The 16,029-nt window shown below is 39.6% G+C and overlaps 1 pseudogene; it reads left to right on the plus strand.

The window, feature by feature from the left end:
- The first annotated feature begins 12,654 nt into the window (after positions 1-12,654).
- LOC142424980 (dual specificity protein phosphatase 12 pseudogene) lies at positions 12,655-13,293 on the plus strand (annotated as a pseudogene).
- The last annotated feature ends 2,736 nt before the right edge of the window (positions 13,294-16,029 follow it).

The following is a 16,029-nucleotide window of genomic DNA, read 5'->3' on the forward strand; positions in this document are numbered from 1 at the left end:
GGGGTTTTCCCAGTTCTACATCCGCTGATGGTATTTTGGATTTTTTGTTTGCTGTTTATTTCTGTTAAGCCTTGCTAATTGTGTTTACTAAGTATCACTGAGTCGGTTAGTTGTGCCTCACAGTGAGCCTATGCACAATGGAACAAACCACTACCTGATTCTACGCCATCCTCACAAGTGTGGGTATGTTTGAGCCATTGTAGTAACCACTGTGTGAATCCATCGCATTGAGGCTCTTCCTCACGTTTGCTGCCCCTCTGTTTTACCAAGCATGGTTTCCTTTTCCATGGATTGGTCCCTCCGCCAAACGTGTCCAAAACACATGATGCAAAATCCCTCCATCCTAACCCCCAAGAAGCATTCTGGTTGGACTTCTTCCTAGACTGATTGGTTTGTTCTTCTGGAAATTCATGGTATGTTCCTTAATTCCAATGCATCAATTCTTCTTCAGTCTTCTTTATTCATTGCCAAACTTTTACATGTGCATAAGGTGATTGAAAACACCATGGCGGGTACACTTTGGGGTTCACAGTGACATACTTCCTTTTTGAGACCTTAGAGAACGCTTGGGAAGCAAATTTGGCAGTGCAATTCATTATTTGATTTACTGACTGCTGCTTCCAGGAGTATTAACTATGAATTCAAGCAAATGGAATCCATAGCAACTTCGATCGTTTCCCCATTTATCATGATATTAGTTATTGGTCTAGTTTTGAGGGTTTGGGTTTTCTTTACATTAAGTTATAATCCATGCTGAAGGCTCTTTATCTTCATCAGCAAGTGCCTCAAATACACCTTGATTTCAGCAAGCACAGTTTCACATCTGAATATTCTATGTTGTTAATACCTCTTCCTCCAGTCCTGATGCTGCATTTTTTCCATGTAGTTCATCTTCTCATATTATCTTCTCAGTACACAATTGGAATAAGTATGGTGAAAGTATGCAATCCTAATGAACACATTTCCTATGATCAAACCATTCAGTATTCCTTTCTTCTTTTTCAATGGCTGCCTTTTGGTCCATGTACAGATTCCACACGAGCATAAGGAAGTGTTCTGGAGGCCTGTTCCTTGCAATGCTATCCATGGTTTGCTATGATCCACACTGGATGCCTTTGCATAGTGAATATAACACAAGTGAACACCTTTCATGCATTCTCTATTTTGGGCCAAAATCCATCTCCAGTCTTAGTCCCTTATAAAACTTCTGTTCAAGTGATAGCACCGTACTATGATTGCTAGTATTTAATTTTCTAAACCTATTTGAAGGAGCCCTTGTAGTGTAGTGGGTTACATGTGGGAGTAGAGAGGATAAGCTCAACAGTTCAAATCCACCAGTCCCCAGATGAGGATTTTGGTTTCTGTAAAGTTTTAAAGTCTTGAAAATTGATTGATCCCTCCTTGAATACTAAGAATTCTCAAATCATATGTTCATTTTTTTAACCAATATTCTTCTAGTAGTGTAGTGGCTATGTGTTGGGCTGCAACCCTAATGGTCGTCAGTTCAAAACCACCAGCAGCTACAAGGGGGAAAGAGTGGTCTTTCTACTCCGACAAACAGTTGCAGTCTCAGAAACCCACATAGAGGTCACTGTAAGTCAGCATAGGTTCAATGGCAGTGAACTTGGTGTGCTCCTACCTTTAACTGAATGAGCTTAGTCTTACGTTTGACCAATGTGTGCACATACCTAAATCTCATTGCTTCATCAATATACTGTAAAATGAAAGTAATAATACAATTATTATAATCTATTATTGCCTTTGTATTGTGAGTTTTAAGCATTTTCATATAATTTCATGTTACTTTCCTCTTAAAAAGCCCCTCTGTTACATGTTACTGCTGATCATATTAAGTAATTAAATAATTTAAGTCAAGTAATAATCAAATGAATGGTGAAATTAATACTCAAAGTTAGATACTCTAGATTTAACCGTATGTCCTTATCAGGGTCAGTAAAAACCTTTTTAGATTGCTTACTTTTAATAAAATAAGATTATGAATATTTGAAACTTCTTCATAACTGCTTTTTCAGTTCCCTACGTTCTCAGTTTTAAAACTATTTCCACTTTTTTATTTGCCACCACACTGTCAGCATGTTGTATAACACATCATTTTCTCATTTTAACACATTCAACAGCAACATAAAATATTCCTATCCTATGTATAAGTTGAGCTTTAGTGCTCGGAGATAAATTGACAATGTAAGCAACTACTCCTATAACTCATTTCTAAATTTGGTTCTAAATATGTCCTATCTGATTTGCTGCATGTTGAGTTTTGAAGATGCTTAATATACCCACTGCCCCTGAATCAATTCTGAATCATAGACTGTGCGTCTTTACAGGAGCAGCCTGCATCTTCTCTCTCTTGAGTAGCTCGTGGGTTTGAACTACCAACTTTGCAGTTAACTGTCCAATGTCTCACCTACAGCACCATTAGGACAGTGTCATTAATTATTGATCACTGTTTGCAGAAATTATTCTCACAGTTTTCTCATATCTACATGCATATATATGTAGTTAACTCTAAAAAACCCTAAGTATTTTTCAAAGCTATATATTTAAACTTTGTCAAATTTGTGTTCCCAGAATTGGAAACATTTTTAAAAGTCATGGGCTTGGGTAGCTGACAGCACCTCTCTCATTTTTTTCCTTCACCTATTCTACATCATCAAATTGCTGTCCTTGCATGTCCCTGTTCATTCACAGAAACAAAAAGAAGTTGCATGGTACAAGGGCAGGTGAGTAAAGTGCATGGGATGAGATAGATATGCTGTTTTTTGTTTGTTTGTTTTTTGATTTTTTTTTTTTTGCCAAAACTGGCACACTGAGATGGCTGTGTGAGCAGGTGTACTGTTGTGGTGGCAGAATCAGTACCCCGTCTGCCACAAATCAGGCCTTTTTTGTTGCTCACTGTTATGCAATCTTTTCAGACACTCTAATCAGAAAGCTTGATTAACAATCTGACCTGGTGAAATGAACTCCAAATGCACTACGAGTCGACATTTTCATCCATTATGGAAGCTGATCGACATCCAGAACCAGGTTGTCACCAATCACTATTTCACTTTATTTTTGAAATGAGAAAACCATGTATATGCTTGCATTTTTCCCATAGCCCTGTCCTTGTAAGCTGTGTTCAGTATCACAACAGTTTCTGTGGCATTTTTCCCAAGCAGGAAACAAAACTTCACAGCTGCACACTGTTCCGTAAATTGGCTATAACCTTCCTTCTCCCCTAAAAAAAAAAAAAAAAACGAGATACAACCAAAACTGCTTTTATGATAAAAATCACTATGACCGGAGCTAAGCTTTCCAGGTGATGGCACTGGGTGCCTTAACTCAGAGCAAGCTGCGCAATGCTCACCTACCAGGAAACGTGTACTAGGAAAGTTCTGCGCAGCAGAGCTTTGTCCATTTGGGGTTGGGGTACCCCTTGTGTGTGTGAATGGTTTAGAATCTAGTGAATTAAGTTGGTCTGACGGGCATTGCTGCAGCGTTAATGCATGCGTTCTCTGGTGGTAATGAGCTGCTGATGCGGGTGCCATGAGTCAGCAACAACTCACGGCGACTCCAGGATGACAGAACAAGCTCTGCGGTCTCTGGTGCTCTCCTCTCCAGGGCATTGGGTTTGAACCTGCGATGGAGGCCACTCTTAGCAAGAGTGAATGCATATTATGAAGTCTTCCTCTTTTTGCTGGCCCTCTGGTTTATCAAGCATAACGACTTTTCCTCCGACTGACCTTTTCTAATAACGTGTCCAAAGTACGTGAGATGAAATCTTGTCACCCTCACATCTAACGAGCATTTGGGGTGTACTTCCTCCAAGAGATCTTCGTTTGTTCTTCTCGAAGACCATGGTGCTTTCACAATTACAGTCAATGCCGTTATTCAAACGCATCGATTCTTCTGTTGTCTTCCTCATTGTCCAGCTTTCCACGTGCACACGAGGCAATTGAAAATCCCCTAGGTTGGTGAGGCGCATCTAAGTCTTTAAATTGTTATATCAAACTCAAGCTCACTGCCATAGAGTCAATGACAATCCATAACACCCTATAGGACAGGGTAGACCTTCCCCTGTGAGTTTCTGAGAAATGTAACTCAATAGTTTTATTGAGATATAATTCACTCATCATATACTTCCATAATTCAGTTGCATTTAAAACGAGTTGTATATACATTCACCATAACCAGTTCTACTGCTTCCTCTCCCCTCTGTTATTCATCATTTGCTCCCCAAATCCTCTCAACATCCCCTCCCCATCTCCAACAGCCTATTACATCATTTACTGTCTTTATACCATCCACCCCTTCTGTGCTTCATAAACTAGGAAACATTAAAATAGACAAAAAAAGAAAAGACCACTGGAAATTTTTAAATAATCCTGAGAGAAAACCTCTGTTGAGAAACAAGCAAGAAATATTCAAACCTAGAACAGATCCAGGATGGGTCAAGAGGGAGATAAATGTCCAGGTATCATATCATAGTGTACGCTGTAGTTCCATTCAACACCATCAAGTTTACAGTGATCCCTTGCTCATAGCAAGGCTATTATAAGCACTCCTCTTCTGTGGTCAGAGGGGATCTGCCAGAGCTTTAATCCAAGGAGCTACTCTGCAGTTCGATTTTGGGATCCTACAGTGATTTACAGCTGTCTACAAATGGAATGTTCACAATTTAAGCTCTGATGACTTTCCCACCCTCGTATTTGGATTTTGCTATTTGTCATCTTTGGAGCACACAGGCTTGTGTGCTTCTTCTATGTGAACTTAGTTGATGCCTCACTTAAATGCCTGCCTCTGTGGATATAGGCCTTTAACACCCCCGAGTGCTTTTCTTTATGATAGCCAGGTACCATCTGCTTCCTTCACCACACATTGCGTAGCACCCATATATTTAATGACGTCGTCATGAAGGCGAGTGGGGAGCAAGGCCATCCAGAGTATACCTTTTACAGTAGAAGAAACCCCATCTTTCTCTCAAGGAGAGGATGGTAGTTTTGAACTGCTGACATGTGGTTAGAAGCCCGACGCATAACCTCCTCTACCACCAGGGCTACTTAAGTGACATGTAATTATTCCAAAGTTACTTGGTCACTTATCTTCTTACATATATTTGCAACTTTTTAATATTTCTCTCCAAGAGATTAAACATTTTTAAATGTACACCAATAATGACCTTTTTTTTCTTTGCCAATGATGACCTTTTAATTGGATATTTTAGTTCAATTTTACCTCATGTGATTTCATATACTTTTGGATTATTTTTTATTCCAGAAAATCCACCCATTTATGTCTATATTTCAGTGAAGTTTCATGAATTTCGAACCACATGGAAACATCATTTTTATTAAGAAGTAAAATATCCATTAGTTGTTGTGTTAGGCTGTGTTGACTAGATAAATCAATCCAGTGACACTCCTATATGTATAAGAGGTAGCTTTCTATCAAGAACTAATTAAGGATCGAGAAAACATCCCAGCCCAGTCCTACTCAAGTTCATAAGGCCAATACTAGTTCATTAGTTCATTTGCAAACTCACCCAGCCACATGCAGTGATGTAGAATGCAAGATCACAGGCCAGTAGGTGCAGAGTCCTGTGGATCCAGTGGTGGGCTCTGTCTGCAATCAGGGCCAGCCAGGAGGGAGGTGAAGGCAGAGACGGGCAGGGGGGAGGTTCCCAGGGCCCTCCTTTTGAGAAGGCCATCCCCACAAGCAGGCACCCTCTGCCTGTGATTTGATTGACAGGTTGGAGACCACCCTGAAATTTTTATTTAGCTTCAAGTTGACATGAAATTATGTAACTACCAGCGTTCTCTTTCCTAATGAATTCTCACTCCTCATTTTAAGAGTTAACCATTGTTTTCTTTGCTGTTTTCATCGATTACTTTTGCCTTTTGTGTAATCATTCGATATTCGCCTCTTTACGTATGCCTGCCTTCTTTGTGTACAACGCTGTCGAGAAGCAACCATGTGATTTGGTGTATGATTTTCCTTTTCTTTCGCAGTGGTATTCTTCTGTTTGAACTTAGCGTTATCTATATGCTTAATTATTTTTAGATATTTCTGTTATACACAGTGTTCGCTATTAGGAATGAAGCTGTCAAGAATTTTCCTCTACAAGAGATTTCAACATATTAATTGCTTTCCTGAATAAATTATTTGATCAACTCGCCCACTGCCATTGAGTAAATTCCAACGCAGAGTGAAATTTCTCCATAAGCTTTTCAAGTTTGCAGCCTCTCAGTTGTTATGGCTGTGCTTACTGACTTCAAAGTCAGTAAGAGTACTGGTTCCCCGGTGGTGCCAGGGGCTAGACTTCGGGCTGCTAAGACAAAGTCAGCACTTCAAACCTATCAGCTGTCCAGCAGGAGGAAGATGATGGTGTTTGCTCCCACAGAGATTTAAAGTCTCAGAAACCCTGATCTATATATGGTCACTATGAATCACCACTTGTGGCTGGTTTTTCCTATTATGGTGGCTTATGCGTTACTGTGATGCCGGGAGTTCTGCTGCTGGCCTTTCAGATACCAGCAGGGTCACTCAGAGGGAACAGATTTCAGCTGAGCTTCCAGACTAAGAACAGACCACCGTGAAGGAATGGGCTGTCTTCTTTGGAGGAAGTAGTCATTGAAAGCCTAATGTTACCAATGATGCATTGTTGTATAGCACAAATCTAATGAATGGAAACAGACCATTGTCAGAGATAGTGCCAGGAGGGGAGCCCCTTAGCTCAGGAAACACTTAAAATCACCAAGGAAGAGCTGCCTGCTCCAGGTAGAGGCAACTGTAATGCTGTGAATGCAGTAGGGCCTGTGGGAGTGAACGCATCACAGCCTTCATTGGCTGATGGGGCACAGCTGAAAGGGAGAAGAACCCGCTGCGATGGTCTGAGTATGAAGCTAGGAAAATTGGAAGCCATCAAAAATGAAATGGAGCACATAAAGATTGCTATCCTGGTTGTTAGTGGGCTGAACTGGACCCACATTCGCCACTTTGAATTAGAAAAATATATGACTTACAATACTGGGAATGGCTCAATCAAGAGTAATAGGATTACAGTCATCTTCAAAAGGGACATTGCAAGATCTCTCTTGAAGTGTAACACTGTCTGTGATAAGATATCCAATCATTGCAACTATTATTCAAATTTCTGCACCAAGCACAAAAACTAGTGAGGAAGACATCACTGGTGAGTCCCCTCTGGCCACAGTGGAAGATGTGCATAGCCTTGTCTTGTGTAACAGACAGAGAGGGTTGTAAAGATGATGGATAGTAAATTGAGTTAGGTTAAACTGGAACATCTTACTTGATCCTCTTGTTGATGCATTTAAAAGTTGTACTAGTTTTAAAAAAGTGAGGAGGAAATATAGGTGGATTAAGCCTTCAGCTCTGAACATCAACCAGGGATAAGAAAATGTTCTAAAATTGTTTGTGGTAGTGATTGTACATATCTTGAACCATTGGATTATATGATCTGTGGATTATGTCCCAATAAAACTTTTAAAAATGAACTTGTGATTAAGAAATTGAAGAATTCTACCTATGTTTTCCATATTAAATTGATCAAACATGCAGTCAAGGTGCATTGATAACTATTGCAGACTGGGGTGCAAAAGTCGGAATTGAAGAAGAAAGACAGTAGTTGAAAAATATGGTCTTGGTGGTAGAAACAAAGCTGAAGCTAGCTTAGTAGCTTTTTGCCAGACAACCCATTTCTGCAGAGCAAACCCTGTTTCCAACATCACAAACAGTGACTTTACAAGGACTAAGGATGCGTTTTGAAAAGAATGATGGCAACATATGTACAAATATGCTTGATACACTTGATGTATGGATTGTTATAAGAGCCTTAAGAACCTCCAATAAAATAATCTTAAAATAAAAAAGAAAGCTGAAAATTAAATTAAGAAGCTTAAAGATAGAACCAGAGCAAGTAATTTCACCTCACCACACCCATTTATTCACTTAATGAATGAATGTTGAATGAATATTCACTGAGTGCCATTCTAGGAGAAAAGAGGATTTCAAATCAAAAGTAGCAGAAAGAACCATCCATTAAGTCTGAAACTGGACAAGGACAAGGGGAAGAGCAATACAGGTCATCTAGGTGAGACAGCTCATGAACATGAGGCCAACATGGTATCTCAAAGCTTCACAGATACCTGGTTAAAGTATAAGGCGAGTTAAAAAAAAAAGAAAGTCACCACAAAATTATGATTGACATTATATCAATCCATCACAGTCTCCAGTGGAACGGCAATGGGGAAGGTGACCATGACTGGCACATTTACAGCACTACAAATTAGGAAAGCTCACAAGATTGGCCCCGGGTCCTCAGATCAGAGGGTCAGAGAAAGTAAAATCCATGAGCCTGTGGCCCTTGTACCACAGTTTCCTTCGTGGGCTTGTCTACTAACGTCTCTGAGGATGATATTCCCCCTTCTTTGTCTGGCTGTGTGAATAGCAGAAGTCCCCTTTCAAACACCCTCTGTCTGAGGGGCAAAGCTGTTCTACACTGTCAGTCAGTGGTCAGGAAGAACTCAAGAAGGCTGATGATATGAAGCTTCAAAATGGATTTAGGGCTCCTGCTGAGAACCATAGCCTTCCACAAAGCTGGTGCTCGGAATCTCAGTTCTAATATAGAACTACCTTTTTCCAGGTAACTTTCTGGACACCAAGAACTTGGGGATAAATAGAAAGGCCAAGTCACTTGGCCAAAAGGACTTGCATTTTAATGAAGGACAACCAATTAAAGAATAAAATCAAGTTAAAGTACAAAGATTTTAAAAAAAATAATAATTCAGTGCAATGAATGGAACATAGTTGGGATGGCTATTGTACTTAGTCATGAAAGGACTCTTTGATAGCATGATGCTTGAGTTAAGATGTAAAATAAAACTCACTCAGACTCACTGGTGCTAACTCGCATGGGCCATCTAGGCCAGGGCAGAACTACCCCTGCTGAGTTTCTGAGGCTGTGACTCTTGACAGGAGTAGAAAGCCTCATGTTTCTCCCTAGAAGAAGCCTATGGTTTTGAACTACTGTCCTTGTGGCAAACAACCCAAACTGTAAACACTACACCTCTGGGGCTCCTGAAAATCATAGAGAGGAGGATGCAGAGTATGAATATCTGAGAGAGTAAACAGGAAATCCATCTATAAGTTTTGTAAAGAGTGATATTGTACCATGATTGATTAGCAAATAGACAGAAAGGAATGCTTTCTCTGCTTTCACTTAAAACAATGAATTTTATTAATGACAATCACCCTTTCTCATATTGTGTTACGCTATAAGGATGGGGGACTTCCAGATGTACTTACCCTTCACATAATTTTGACAAAATTCAAATGAAATAAGGCAGATCAGACTGAGTTCATGTGTGCAAATAGAAAACATCTAAGACATTCTAATCAATCAAAACACTTGGTTGCTCTTAATAGAAAGAGAGGAAAGAGATGTAACATCACAGTCCAAAGCTAATCAATTGTTCCAGAGTTGTGTTTACTAAAGTGGTTTCTTCTATACCTAATTTAAGGGTTCTGAATTAAATATATTAAAAGATTGATGAGAACTCAATGATGTATTTGCGTGTGGCCAATTAGTCTTTTTCACTTAGTTTTATCCCAGTCTAAATTTGTAACATATACTTTTGGCTTTACCCAGGGAAGTCATTTCTTCAGTCTTGTTTGTGGTCCCAGAGATTATTCTCTGAGATAAGAATTTTCAGGGTTGCCTTTGACTTCTTGAGTGGGCATTCAAAAGCAGCATAAAAATTGAAAAAGGCAACTCTATGTTCCTGCAGTGGATTCTCCAGGATAGCAACCCTATTGGTTACATGGTAGAACTGCTCCATACGTTCTTGTAGCTGTAACCTTAGCACAGAGAGATTCAAAGGTGGATGTGTCTAAGGCATGGCAGGCATCGACCCCACCCTGGGTGGCATTTGAAGGGAAATGCCACGGAAGTGATTTCTGTTAATGCGGGATGAGCCAACAAACTCCCTCAGGCATGGTAGGCCTTCCCTGGGGGAGTGTGAGGGAAGCTTGTCCTGCTCCCTGGTTCAGATGACGTTCAGAACAGGATTCCATGACACCACAAGGAGGAAAGGTGCCCGACTGAGGCAGCTGGGCAAGGAGAGCAAGATGTACTCACACTGACATTGGGGAAGGGTACGATTGTCCCTACATGCACAACTTGAAGGTAGGGGGAGCATAACTAATTTAGCTATTGCTCCATGCACATTACCTCAACATATGCCTGGACAAGTGGCCATATGCTTCCTCCCCAGAGCTGCTAGGAGAGCTGTTAGGCGACCCTCGGGTTTGTAGTTGAGAGCAAACCACCCTTGTACCATTTAAACAAAAATACAAATTGTTTGCAGAAATCGGATATTTGAACTGTAGTCCTGTGCCTAGTCTTTAACAAATGAAATGTCTCTGGTCAGGTTACTTGATATTTTCTAGTTTGTCCTGGGAAATATCAAATAACCTGACTGGAGTCGTTCAGACAGAACAATGGGATACTGTATTTAAAATCATGGCTTAAATCAGGAAAGGTCTGCATCAGGGTTGTATCTTGTTCCCATATTTTAATATGTATGCTGAGCTAATCATCAGGAAAGTTGAATTATATGAAGAAGAATGCATCATCAGGGATGGAAGAAAGCACATAATAATCCACAATATGTCGGTGGCATAACCTTTTTTGCTGAAAGTGAGGAAGACTTAAAACGCAGGTGAAGATCAAGAACTGTAACCTTTGGGATGGATTACCAGTCAGTATAATGAAAAATAAATTCCTTGCAACTGGACCAAGAGGTAACAGCATGATACATAGAGAGAAGGTTGAAGGTGCCAAGGTTGACATCTTGCTTGGATTCATAGGCAAGGCTCATGAAAGCCACAGTTAAGATATCAAAGGACACTTTGGGGGTTGGGGGTGGGAAGATTAATCTGCTGCACAAGGCCTCCTTATAAAGTGTGCAATAACAAGTATATTACTTTGAAGACTGAGGTTCACTTGACCCAAGCCATGGTATTTCCAATTGCCTCACATGCATGTGAAAGTTGAACACTGCATAAGGAAGACAGGAGAATTGATGCACTTGGATTTTGAGGCTGGCGAGGAATATTGATATTTGCTGTGGGTCTTCAAAAGGACCCCCCCCCCAAATTATGTTTTGGAGAAGTATGACAATAGCATTCCTCCGAAGCAAGAATGATGGAATTTTGTCTTACCTACTTGCGGCATGCTTTCAGGAGAGACCAGTTCCTGGAGAGGAAAGCCATGTTCTTCTCAACAAGGCCCTCAACAGGGTGGATTAACTCAGACGCTGTAACAATAGGCTCCAACCTAGGGACAGGTGAGAGGATGGCTCAGGATCCGGCAGTGTTCTGTTCTGTTCTGCAAAGGGCTGCGATGGGTCAGCACTGACGTGATGGCACTGAACAGCAACAACTTCAGCTTGATCTGGCATATTTATTAAAGATACATAGTCTGATTATACACTTGACCTATAGGTACCTGACCTACTAAACAAGAAGGGATTTGACAAATATTTTTATACATTGTCAATTTAGAAGAGCCTCATTTTCTCTCCAAGTACCATAAATACCTCAGATGAATGGCAAAGGATTGGTACACATCCTTCATAAAATTGAAAATTTTCCTGGAAGGTCTGATATTCTATAGAAGACTGATCATAATCCTTTACACCAAATGTCATAAATATCCATTTTTAATATTTATCAATCTATAATCCATTAGCTCTAAGTGAATGTAACAAAGGAAGGACATTTTATGTGCAGATACATCCATTAAGACTCATCTTTCTTTAAAGGTCAATTGGAGGATGGGACCAAATTGCCTCATCTGACTGTGCTGTATAACTTAGTGTCTGGGCTCTTATTTTTATCCGTGTTATAATGCATTACAAGATCTGAGATTCTTTGCGAGTGTTATCCTGTCCTCATCACCATAGCTGTGGAGTAACTATTACACACAAGGTGTTCTTGCACACCTTCTTACCCTGCCAAGTCTGAGAAAGTCTTTGCGGAAGACAAGGTCATCACTGACGGAAGTGATCATAAAGACCTGCACATGTGCAGCGGCCCCAGCGCAGAAAAGTATTTTGCAACCTCCAGTCAGTTGTTTGGTTTCCTGGAGTTTAGACATTTTTGGATTAAAGTAATTTAAATGATCTTTTAAACAGGACACCTAGGCCTCTGGAGTCACCACCATTTTGGAGGTATAGGCTTGGACCTTGGGTGCTGGAGGGGGAGCTGGGCTGCTTCTGCTGAGCAGGTGCTGGAAGTGCTTCCTGGATTCACGGGGGTGGGCATGGGGGAACAGTTGCTGGTGTGGACACAGGCCTGTTGGATGCAGGCCAGTTGAAGCATCATAGGCATCCTGGCAGTTGACTCTCGGAACTTAGCTTCAAAATGAAATATAACTCACTGCTATTGAGTTCATTCAACTCCTAGTGATCCTATAAGACTGATATAACTGCCTCTGTGGACTTTGAGACTGGAGCTCGTTATGAGAGTGGACAGTCTCTCTCCCATTTGGTTAGCAGCCCAATGCACCATTAGGCCACCAGGTACAAAGGTCTCTTTTTCAGTCCTTCAGAAGTTGGTTCAAGTGTTGTTGCAATGGTTGTTTTTATGATGAAGATTGACCAACTTACTTTTGAGAAGGCCCATTGAGACCTCCCTACTATCAAACCAGAGGCTAAGACGCATGAGAGGTGCAAGTACTAGCTGGAATCCTGTCAAGCAATGGGCTATGACATGGATACCTGTAATGCAAATTATATGCAAAATCATTTACAAATGGTTACAGAGAAGTATCTATAATTGCAAAATTTACCTCAGTAACTCTTTGCTGTTGACCCTATTTCCCAAGAATTACAATCTGAGGGGCTCTACGAACGTAAAAACTGCAGGCGTCCCTTATCATGAAGGTCTAGTATTCTGCAGCATAAGGAAGAAAGTGGCCCAAATTTGTTCCTCCAAGGGAAAGACACCATCTTTCATGCTTATAACAGGGAATCAGGTTCAATGTACATCTTAGTTCATTGAAATTGAACAGAGAAGGAATCCACTTTGTTGTGAGTAATGGATGGGCAGTCCCTTGCCCATACAGCAGTGTCAATTTGGACTCCTTCAACTTATACTGTGAACAGTGCTCTTGTGGTAGATGGATAACCCCTACCTTCAAAGTACATAAGAATAGAATGGATTCAATGCGAACATCTGCCTGCTTGAGGATCACAAAGAAGAAAAATATAAACTTGTGTCATTCGACAGCCTTGAAAGAAATTTGACGATGCTATGTGCTGCCCTTGCATATTGTCATTTCTGACAAATCTTCTAGCCTTTATGCTACAAACATTTCATTTGAAAGGCAAGAAGACAAATCACTGGATGTGACTTCAGGACTATACTTGTTGAGCTTGTTATGTAGGCAGAATACTTTATATAGAAAGTGGAGTTTTAAAATCATGTGCATTTTATTTCATTTCATATCAGAATCTTCTATATACTTAGATATAGTATTTCCTCCTCTGTTTTAAAACACTGTTATATGAGGACGGTAGTTATGTCATCTTGACGTTCAGCTCTGCCAAACAATGTGCAAGCATTCGAGATGCTCACGTTTCACTCGATGTTCTTTTAGTCGCAGAAATAGATTTATCTGACCATATTTTTGAAATTTATTTCTCTTGTGCCCTCTTTTTAATGGGACATTAGAAAATCTTAAATATGTCTGGCTTTTTCATGAGAACATAGAAAGAAAGGCATGAAAAAATGTTTTTCTGTTGGTTATAATCCCAATCATCAACATTGCTTAGAAAAGCAGAGTTGATATATCTTTGGAAGCAATCTGCATAAAGAAATGTATTAATGTGAGGTATGCTCTCATATACAATAAAGAAAACAATTTTAAAACAAAAAATCAGAGTTCTTATAAATATAAAGAAAATATGTGTTCTTTTTTTAATTGCTTGCAGTAATTTCTGAAATGGAAAAGAGTGCTGCGAGTGAGTCTTCAGAAAATCCTCAACATAGGACCCGAGACCTTTGATAAATTCCACAAGGTAATTCTCATGGGAATGCAAAGTATTACCATTTAGACTGACAGTTATTCATAAGTTTTTTTCAGACTTTCCCAGAATAAAGGACATGAAAAATATTTTTTTTCTTGAGCTATTCAGAAGGGAAAATCAAATGGGAACACTTGTGAAGTCAACATACCATGTATACTCGAATCTAAGCCTAGTTTTCAGCACATTTTTAATGCAGATTTTGTGATAAAATTAGGTGCCTTGACTGATATTTGGCTTGGCTTATACTCGAGTATGTGCAGTAATAGTAAGTTAAGTGACATTTATTTAACATGTAACTTGTAATGTAGACTTATTAATGTTATGACAGAAGTCTAACATGAACAGGTTTGAATGGTTTCATCATTAGCTCTGTCTGTTGGAATATTGTGTTTGAATGATCAGTGTTTATCTTGGCTGACCTGAAACATTGATTTTTCTGAGAGTTACTTGTTTTCCTGCAGAGACGATTTTACTCAGAGCTTCTGAGCTTCTTTTGAGGACGCTTCCTTTGTTAATGATTTCCAGTATCGGAATCTGTGTTTCCTTTTCCTTATTCTCGGTGTTCTCCTTGAAGGATGCCCTACCCTCCAGAGTCCTGTGACATTGCACAGACGCCTGGGACTGTCATGTATGCTAATTGCTCAAATCTATTCCTGTGCTCAAATTACGAATGTCCTCTGCATATCGTTATCTATGTTCTCTTAAACATGACTATGTACAAACTACCACGTTAGCCCTTTCCATAGTGTAGACCTGTGGGGGGTCTGTCCCCAGTGTATCCTGACTTCACTGCCCAATAAACCTGCTGTGCGGCATCTGCCTAAAAATACACAAAAACAAGCCACACACACGATCTTATCCCAAACTTGATCTTTCCCCTTCTCTTTCTTATCTTTGTGACTCTCGCTGTAGCCATCCTCCATTATTTCTTTCTACATTTTACATCCATTCTTTGCCCTAGAGCTAAAACTCAATTTCCTCAAACCTTTCTCTATCTCAGCTGCAATTTATATTTGTGATTACATCTACAAATCAGTTGCAATGATCACCTAATTGATCTTATTTTTAATGGAACAAAATACCACACTGCTGTGTTATTCATTCTCAAGTTATTTGTATTTTAAAGAATTTGGTGGTTGTTCATTTACAGTTCAATAAAGTTCACGTGGTTTGCTAAAATAACATGACTCATTAATTCATTTCTAATACAGTCATTATCTTTTAGATTTTAGGCACCAAATTTGGCTCTGAGAATATACAAGTGAACAAAATATGAAGCTGATCTCTCTCAATACTTCTGTTGTTATAATATTCCACTTTGTCTTCTCAAGGTACCCTTTAGAAATCTCTCTTCAACTTTTCACTTCATCGTTTCTTCTATGTGCTTTAGTTACTCTGCATTGACAGCAAGCCTCATAGTTTCTGAAGACATCCACTTTGATCTGTTCTTTTTTCCTGTCTTTTTGATCACCTTTTGCTTTCTTCATGCATCATGCTCTTGATATCTTCCCACAGCTCCTTGGGTGTCCTGCCATTAGTACTCTAGCTAGCAAATCTGTTTCTGAGATGTTCTTTACAATCAGGGAGACTGTAATCAAGGTGATATTTTGGCTTTCATTGACTTTAAAATGTTTTCCATTTCAGTCTGAACTTATATGTGACTAATTGATAATTGCCCTGGCTTTATTTTGGCCAAGGATAATAAGCTTATCTATCATACCTTCCAACATATATAGATAATTTGATTCTTGTGTATTCCATCTCGTAAAGTCCCCGTGTATATTTGCCATTACATGTTAACAAAAGGTATTTGAAATAAAGAAGTCTTTATTGATGTTAGTAGGTAGTTTGCATCAGTTCCTGCACAGAGAAACAATAGAACAAAACATTGCAGTCTTGTGTCATCCTCAGAGTTGTT

Source organism: Tenrec ecaudatus, chromosome 13, assembly GCF_050624435.1.
Source record: "Tenrec ecaudatus isolate mTenEca1 chromosome 13, mTenEca1.hap1, whole genome shotgun sequence".
NCBI lineage: Eukaryota > Metazoa > Chordata > Mammalia > Afrosoricida > Tenrecidae > Tenrec > Tenrec ecaudatus.